A 7,080-nucleotide genomic window follows, 5' to 3' on the forward strand; every position below is an offset into this window, starting at 1 on the left:
GATTTTTGTAACTAAACCAAGATAGACCACAGCCTGTTGTTTCAAATGGGCGCAAATGAGTCCAAGTGCGTAGAACAAGCAAGGAGGTGGGCAGAGCCTTTGCAATCCTAAACAAGACCTTTTTTTTTTTTTACTTTGGCAAAGGGTAAAGTCTACTAAACTCAGTCCACTCTGTTCGTAACATATTCTAGTTTTGGGAACAGAACTCTATTGAGATCAAATGTTACATGATCAGTATGTTGGCCAAAATCCATCTCGTTCCATCTTCTCCCACTGCTGGACACTTGGCTTCCTCTCGCTATTTTGTAGTGCATCCGGTGAAATATGTGTCTCATTGTTCTGTGGCAGAGCTGTTGTGAAGGAAGTGAGTTTGTGTTTTAAACAGGACCTCCCGCCATCACCTACCGTCAACCAATCATGTCAATGCAGAGCTATACAGAGCCCTCTGCATTGTAACACCATTTTGGGAGGCGCATGGTGATGCTGAACGAAGCATAATTTGGCCTATGCGTGCCTCCGGAGGCTTCGCTATTGTGTCACACCATCCAAACGGTGCCTCCGATCGCATTTTTCGGATCAAGCATAAATTGTCTCTTAGGCTGGCCCGATGGTGGAGTATCCAAAGTCCTCCAGGGGCTCAGTTGTTTTCTGTTTGGAAGGAAGTCTGTGTAGACGTATGGCAATGGGTTCACTTCTTGTTCAAGCTGCTCCTAGAGGTGACACAATGCACTGAGCTAAGGCATTAACAATGTTCCACATTGCTTCATTGAGTGACAAAGTAATGGCCCTTTTGTTACTGTCATTGTGGGTTTTTTTTTACCAGTTAATTTCCAATCTCAGCATACACATGATTCTCTGTCACGGTGGTGTTTTTTAGGAAGGAGAAGACAATCTGTTTTTAATGGAACGTTAGGTCCTGCATTTTACATTTCAGACTCTTTAGATGCTTTCTTTAAATTATGCTCTGTTAGTACCTTTCCTGTTTTTGACAGGGTTCTGCTCCTCGTTGCAAAGTCCTGTTAAAATCAACAGGCAAATAAAATAATAGAAGGGATGGACTTTTGTCCATAGAAGTACAAAAACAAGGGATAACACTTTACAGGTATAATGCATTGTACAACTTGTCATAAGCATGCATGAACCCGACTAATAAACAGGCATTTGATGAACGTGGATGCATAGAGACATCACATTAAGCCTATTTATAAGAGAGAGTGGCTCATATTACACAACACATTATAAAGCATCTGGATTTATCGGTTAGTGATGTCAAGATATCTACGGAATGAGTAAAAACTGAATCTGAAGCACAGCAGGCAATGTTGGGTAGAAAGACAGGGACAGACAAAAATGGATTAGAAGGATAATGTGATGTACTTACAAATGACTGACAGTGATATATTAAATGGGACCATAGTGTTATTTGTATAAATTGTGACATGTAAAGTGTTGGTCCCATGTTTCATGAGCTGAAATAAAAGATCCCAGAAATGTTCCATATACACACAAAGCAAATTTTTCTCATTTTGTGCGCACATTTTTTTGCATGAATTTTCCAAGCTGTTCAAAAACAGTCTTAGTGTATGTAAACGTCTGACCCACTGCAATTGTGATACAGGGAATTATAAGTTAAATAATCTGTCTGTAAACAATTGTTGGAAAAATGTTTGTGTCACGCACAAAGTAGATGTCCCAACCGACTTGCCAAAACAATAGTTTGTTAACAAGAAATTTGTGGAGTGGTTGAAAAATGAGTTTTAATGACTCCAACCTAAGTGTATGTAAACTTCTGACTAAACCCCCCCCCCCCCCAAAAAAAAAAATGTTTTATATGCATGCCAACAAAGCTACTACAGAACACAAACAATACATGAATTGCTTTATAACGGTGACAAATAGTGCCCACAAACTATTAGAGCCTACATAAAGCTTTCCCAACAGCACCTTAACACTGCTACTCCTGGCTATCAACGGAGCCTTGTCTGGCAGTGAAACAGTTCATTCAGCCTCATTTACTGCCTTTAAAAAACACATAGCTGATACGGCTGACATGCTTAAACAAATGTGGTTTCTACTGACAATTGAGATATTTAAACTATGGTATAAGGGGATGACGAGCGGATAAGAGGCAATCTGTAATTTCGATTAAGACATTAATGAGCGAGCGGATGTAGTCAATACAACTATTTGTTTAGCACTTTTTGAAATAAATGTACAGCGACAGAATTGAGAACATGGGCCGTTCTTACAGTATTCTCCCTGTAGTCAGAACCATAGGATAAATAAAGGGGGCGTATTATGCAGATAATGGTAACTTTTACACTATTCAATGATTGCATTTCTCTAAAACAGTATAGGCTATATGTGCACCACCAAGTCCGAACAGTAGGCAAAATTAAGAGGTGGAAAGGGGACCAAATTATTAGGATGAGGCAGATGGGCTACTAACAGCTTACTACACAACATACACTTAGCATTACTCTCTTAGCTACAGTATACACAGACCTTCATGTCTTAAAGTAATGATTGACTGCTGTTTCTCTTTGCTTATTTGAGCTGTTCTTGCCATAATATGGACATGGTCTTTTACCAAATAGCCCTATCTTCTGTATACCACCCCCTACCTTGTCACAACACAACTGATTGGATCAAACGGATTAAAATCACCTTTTAACAAGGCACACCTGTTCATTGAAATGCATTCCAGGTGACTACCTCGTAAAGCTGGTTGAGAGAATGCCAAGATTGTGCAAAGCTGTCAAGGCAAAGGGTAGCTACTTTGAAGAATTTCAAATGTAAAATATATTTAGATTATTTGTTATTTTTTTGGTTACTACATTATTCCATATGTGTTATTTCAAAGTTTTGACTTCTCTATTGTTCTACAATGTAGAAAATAGTACAAATAAAGAAAAACCCTTGAATAGGAAGTTGTGTCCAAGTACTGTAGTTTAACCCTCAACTCATATCCTAGACCTAGGCCTAGATTAAATCAGTTCAGTGTTAACCCGTGATAACCAGTACCTGCATAGCAGATTGTTTTTCTTTAGGTTATATGTCGGAGGTGTAACTGCATTGGAGCTGTCAAATCAGTGAGCGGCTGCTTGTGTGGTCATTGTCACAAAGCCACATATGCCCCACCCGCGCCAGAAGTTTTGAAAGAGAAAGTGTAGGCTATATAGAAATTATGACCCTCAAATTGAAAATCATTGAACAAAATAATGAGGATTTCTATCAGTCTAATCGAGGTGTAGATTACATTACACATTCCAGGGTTCCCTGCATGTGATTTCTCCTTTTAAATGTTACGTCCCCTATGTAGGTGACTTTGATCAGTTCTGGTCTGGTTCCGTTCTTCATTTTTGTTTACAGAACGCTCTGTGAATGGCGCCACATCAATTGCTGTGCACTCCGTGACAGATGTGGTTGTCCTGCTTTGCATTCAACTCTCTGCTCTCATCTGAGATGTAGTTTGTAATATCTGACACCCTATTTGCATAGGGAGCAAAACGTCACATTTTCTGGCCTATCCAGACAAAGGATCGATTTCCCCTGGCTGTAACCAATGATGCTGTAACCTAAAAATTGGTGTCAATGGGAGACAACCAGTTATGTAGACCGTAACTGAACATGATTTTTTTCAAAGGTAAACGGCCTGAGTTAACTATCTTCATTTATCCACCATCTTTGACCGAACGTAGCAGACGTTTTTCTTTCTGGTCCTGACGAGATAAAGACTGTTGGTGAAGGTTCTCTTCTGCACTGTTGAACCAATCCAGTAAATGCGGAGTGTCGCCTTGTTAAAGGCACTGTTTTCCCAAAGTTCTGTTAACGCCAGCGAGGGCAGGTGTTCGGCAGGTGGGAGCGAAGGACACTGTGTGCTAGCTTAGCCAGCTAGTCTTAAGGAGGACTCCTGTACACAGCAGGCGGGGGCAAAACAACGAGCTAGCAAACAGTGTCGCTAACTATCAAACTAGTTAGCACATGGTGTCGCCCAATCCTTCTACCTGGTATGCTGGTGGGGACGTCCGGTAGACAGTGTCCTTCACACCCGCCTTACAGGCACAGTTTTCTCCAGTACACAGGTGGGGGCGAGTTAGCTAGCACATGCCTGCTGTGCTAGCGTGAGGAGGGGGCGACAGGTAGACCAGTGTCCTTCGCTTCCATCTGTCGGGCACTGTTTTCCTGCAGTTCTGTAAATGACGGTGAGGGCAGGAAAGAGCGAAGGACATTCAGATAATATTTTATTTCCCTTTTGACCCACGTTCAAAAGTGTCACACAAGCATGAAGATGTCGTGATTGGGGGTCATTATGAAGGAACCAATGGGATGCTTGAAGAGGAATGCCCAGATGCAGAAACGCCCCAAATTGCATGCTGCAGTTGCCCACTATTGTTGTCGCCTGCCTTCCTGCCTTTGGGACAATGACTCCCATTGTTAGGGTGGAGACATGAGCATCTCGTCAACAAAGATCCTGAAGTGGGTGGATCTGCTTAGCTCTTAACACCAGCCCAGAGAAGCTCCGAAAGACACACTTCTGTGGCATTATGTTACTGCAGAGAGTGAAACGGTCAGTGTCCCAGTCACGTCCTCTACCACCTGCACTTACACAGCAGAAAGCCTCACCAATTCAAGGATGACATCTGAGGATTTTGCTGCCGCTGCCTTCTTTCAATGGGAGCTGGAGGCCTCAAAGCAGAGGGAGGCAGTGAGGATTGAGCGAACTGAGGAAAGAGAAAATTCTCAGAGCAGCATTCTTCTGGCCGTCTGTACAGGTAATGCCACCAACCAATTTGAGAGAGGGAGCAATAACTCTATAAGGAAGACATCCCGTACAGAGCACCTGGATGTCCCGTTGAAAGACCGAGGCGTCTCCGGGTGAGAGTGATGCGTATCGCTCAGCTTTGACTGCTTGGGGAGCCATCGAAGAGAGCAAAAACCAAGCCATGAGGTCGAAGGGATTGTCCGTAGAGCTCCGAGACAGGATTGTGTCCAGGCACAGATCTGGGAAAGGGTACCAAAACATTTCTGCAGCATTCAAAGTCCCCAAGAACACCATGGCCTCCATCATTCTTAAAAGGAAGAAGTTTGGAACCACCAAGACTCTTCCTAGAGCTGGCCACCTGGCCAAACTGAGCAATAGGGGGAGAAGGATCTTTGTCAGGGAGGTGACCAAGATCTCGATGGTCACTCTGACAGAGCTCCAGAGTTGCACTGCGGAGATGGGAGAACCTTCCAGAAGGACAAGCATCGCTGCAGCACTCCACCAATCAGGCCTTTATGGTAGAGTGGCCAGACAAAAGCCCCTTCTCAGTAAAAGGCACATGACAGCCGGCTTGGAGTTTGCCAAAAGGCACCTAAAGGACTCTCAGACCATGAGAAACAAGATTCTCTGTTGTAATGAAACCAAGATTGAACTCTTTGGCCTGAATGCCAAGCGTCACGCCAGGAGGAAACCGGGCACCATCCCTATGGTGAAGCATGGGTGACAGCATCATGTTGTGGTTTTTCAGCGGCAGGGACTAGGAGAATAGTCAGAATTGAGGGAAAGATTAACGGAGCAAAGTACAGAGAGATCTTTGATGAAAACCTGCTCCAGAGAACTCAGGACCTTAGACTGGGGCGAAGGTTCACCTTCCAACAGGACAACAGTCCTAAGCACACAGCCAAGACAATGCAGGAGTGGCTTCAGGACAATCTCTGAATGTCCTTGAGCGGCCCAGCCAGAGCCCAGACTTGAACGGCATCAAACATCTCTGGAGAGACCTGAAAACAGCTGTGCAGCAATGCTCCCCTTCCAACCTGTCAGAGCTTGAGAGGATCTGCAGAGAAAAATGGGAGAAACTCCTTGAAATATCCTTGATTTGTTCGTCAAAAGAGAGATCAGGGTCCAGAGTAACGCTGAGGTCCTTCACAGTTTTATTTGAGATGAGAGTGCAACCATCAATATTAATTGTCATATCTAACAGAAGATCTCTATGCTTCTTGGGACCTAGAACTAGCATCTCTGTTTTGTCTGAGTTTAAAAGTAAATATTTGCCTACATCCACTTCCTTGTCTGAAACACAGGGTAGGCAATTTTGGGGCTTCACCATGTTCCATCGAAATGTACAGCTGTGTATCGTCCGCATAGCAGTGAAAGTTAACATTATGCTTCTGAATGACATCACCAAGAGGTCAAATATATAGTGAAAACAAAACCCTGAGGAACACAGAAACGTACAATTGATTTGTCAGAGGACAAACCATCCACAGAGACAAACTGATATCTTTCCGACAGATAAGATCTAAATCAGGCCAGAACTTGTCCATGTAGACCAATTAGGGTTTCAATCTTTCCAAAAGAATGTGGTGATCGATAGTGTCAAAAGCAGCACTAAGGTCTAGGAGCACGAGGACAGATGTAGAGCCTTGGTCTAACACCATTAAAAGGTAATTTACCACCTTCACGAGTACAGTCTCAGTGCTATGATGGGGTCTAAAACCAAACTGAAGCGTTTCATATACATTGTTTGTATTTTGGAAGGCGGTGACAACAGCCTTTTTTACATTCTTTGAGAGGAATTGGAGATTCGATATTGGCCAATATTTTTGTATTTTTCAAGAGTCTTTATTCTTGCCACTTTTAGTGAGTTTGGTACACATCCGGTGGATAGGGAGCCGTTTATTATGTTCATCATAGGAGGGCCAAGCACAGGAAGCAGCTCTTTCAGTAGTTTAGTTGGAATATGGTCCAGTATGCAGCTTGAAGGTTTAGAGGCCATGATTATTTTCATGAATGTGTCAAGAGATATAGGATGATTGGAAAATTGGATAATCGAGCAGCAGTGAGGGCTCTTCGGTATTGCACAGTACTGTCTTTTCAAGCTAGTCGGAAGACTTCCAGTTTGGTATGGCACCATTTCCGTTCCAATTATCTGGGAGCTTGCTTCAGGGCTTGGGTATTATCTGTGTACCATGGAGCTAGTTTCTTATGACAAATGTTTTTTTTTTAGCAGTACGACTGCATCTAGGGTATTACGCAAGGTTACATTTAGTTCCTCAGGTGGTTAACCAATTGTTGTACTCTGACGTCCTTGG

The sequence above is a fragment of the Oncorhynchus masou genome, chromosome 11, assembly GCF_036934945.1.
Source record: "Oncorhynchus masou masou isolate Uvic2021 chromosome 11, UVic_Omas_1.1, whole genome shotgun sequence".
Classification (NCBI taxonomy): domain Eukaryota; kingdom Metazoa; phylum Chordata; class Actinopteri; order Salmoniformes; family Salmonidae; genus Oncorhynchus; species Oncorhynchus masou.